Source organism: Cricetulus griseus, assembly GCF_003668045.3.
Source record: "Cricetulus griseus strain 17A/GY chromosome 1 unlocalized genomic scaffold, alternate assembly CriGri-PICRH-1.0 chr1_0, whole genome shotgun sequence".
In the NCBI taxonomy this organism is placed as follows: domain Eukaryota; kingdom Metazoa; phylum Chordata; class Mammalia; order Rodentia; family Cricetidae; genus Cricetulus; species Cricetulus griseus.
Genome location: NW_023276806.1, coordinates 274,030,434 through 274,032,661, shown reverse-complemented (window position 1 = coordinate 274,032,661; position 2,228 = coordinate 274,030,434). Strand labels below are relative to the sequence as shown.

At 43.0% G+C, this 2,228-nt stretch overlaps 1 non-coding gene across 1 annotated transcript; it reads left to right on the top strand.

Annotated features, from left to right (window-relative positions):
* Positions 1-792: 792 nt before the first annotated feature.
* On the top strand, positions 793-896 carry LOC113832775. The gene has a single exon (XR_003480238.1). It is a non-coding gene; the product is annotated as a U6 spliceosomal RNA (small nuclear RNA).
* The last annotated feature ends 1,332 nt before the right edge of the window (positions 897-2,228 follow it).

Here is a 2,228-nt window from a genome sequence, read left to right as displayed (position 1 = left end):
GTGTTAGTAACAAGTAACTTGACCCATGGAATCATCTTGCTAGCCCTTATTTATTTAGGTTTGAGACAAGGGCTTGCTTTCAACACTACACTTACTTCAAATTTGTCTCCTAACTGCTGGGTCTAAAGGTGTGAGCCCTGATACCTTCCTGCCTTTTCTGTTGTTGTTTGTTTGTTTGTTTTTCAAGACAGGGTTTCTCTGTGGCTTTGGAGGGTGTCCTGATGTCAAACTCAAAGAGATCCACCTGCCTCTGCCACCTGAGTGCTGGGTCTAAAGGTGTGCACCACCACCTCCCGGCTCTCCCCCTGCCTTATTAATTTTTCATGTGTGGTTAACTGACAGCCTTTTGCATACCAAGCAAGCAATGAACTACATGTGTATAGCCCTATATCCCTTTGTGTTCCTCTTTTGATTTTTTTTGTTTTTCAAGATAGGGTTTCTCTGTGTAGCTTTGGAGCCTGGCTCTGTAGACTGGACTGGCCTCAAATTTACAGTGATCCCCCTGCCTCAGTCTTCCAAGTGCTGGAATGAAAGGTGTGTGTCACCACAAACCAGTAAACCTAAAGGTTTGAATTTAATTTACTCATTCTTCTGGTCTTTCTCTCATGATTATTTTTAATTTAACTGACACATTCTTCTGGTAAACCTAAAGTTTTAATACAGACTTGGACTTATAGCCTTGGCTGGCTTGAACAGTTCTGTGCAGAACAAGATGCTCACAGAGACACTCCTGCTTCTATCTCCCTGGATTAAAAGCATGGACCTCCACATCTGGCATGGCATAGGTATGTTTATTTTAAACTAGGTGTCTTGCTGACTTTGGAACAATCTAAAGAAAATTAGCATGGATCCTGTGCAAGGATGACCCCAAAATTCATGAAGTGTTCCATATTTTGCTCTTCCCCCTGCTAATGGTCACCTGCAGGGAAACTGAGGCAAAATGCCATGAATCTGCTGAGCCTTCTCAATCTGCTTGTGTCATTCAGTTAAATCCCACCCATAGCTGTTTTCTGCAGAAACAGATAAGGTCTCATGTAACCCAGGCTGGCCACAAACTTGCTACCCATTCAAGGACTGAACTGAGGACCGATGACACACCAGACAAGCATGGCACAAGCAAGTCACATAGCCACTCACCCTTTCCACCTCTAGCAATTTTGGAACCTGAAAGAGAAAACTTGTTTTTAGGATTGTGCCTTTGTGGTTTAGTTCCAGATTCTGTTCCTGACTCTCAAAACCTGCAGGAGTTTCCTGAGTAGAAGGAGTGTCTTTTGTTATTCTGAACAATCGTGTTAATCACTGGGGAGTTTGTTTATGGTAAAGAAGAACTTCAAGGAGGGGCACCCATAACCTCTGGGAAGGAATGGTTTGCAGAGGAGCAGGCAGATTCCTGGATTTGAGCCTTTAGTCCTTTCTAACAATTTACTGATTGGGACCCTTCAAAAGCTTTGAGCTGCAGAATTTTTTTCTGAGTTTGTGCACTGAGGTAGATTGGGGAAGGTGGTAGGCCCAGAGGGAGCATGGAAGGAAGCTTCATGACTCCTCAGGCTTCCAAGTAGCCTCTGCATCTGCTCCTCCAGCTCAATATCTTCACCCTTCCCATCTTAAGTAAGTAAAGCCTCTGGACTACTTCCTAGCAAATTACTAAATCTTGAGTTAGGTGATGGGCAGTCACCCCAATTTTTGGCTTTCAGAAGCAAGTGAAACAAACTAGGATATGGCAAGGAAAATTTGCTCTGGAGTTAGAGGCAGGAGTGGCTAGAGTTGACGATTATTTGGGGCAGATCTCTTTGTTTGAAGCCAGCCTGGTCTACAAGAGCTAGTTCCCAGAAAGCCAGGGTGGCTGGGAAGTAGTGACACACACCTTTAATCCCAGTACTTGGGAGGCAGAGGTAGACAGATCTCTTATGAGTTCAAGGCCACTCTGGTCAACAGAATGAGTTCCAGGGCAGCCAGGGCTGTTACATAGACAAACCCTGCCTTGAAAAACAAAATAATCAAAAGAGTTACCAACAGTGTAAAAAGAAAGAAAGATAGAAAGAAAGAAAGAAAGAAAGAAAGAAAGAAAGAAAGAAAAGAAAGACAGACAGGGTTATAACACAGAGAAACCATGTCTCCAAATACAAAATAAATCAAAGCAAAACAAAAGATCATCTTGGGTTGTATAATGAGTTCAAAGCCAGCTAGGGTTACATAAGACCCTGTCCAAACAAAACAAAACAAAACAA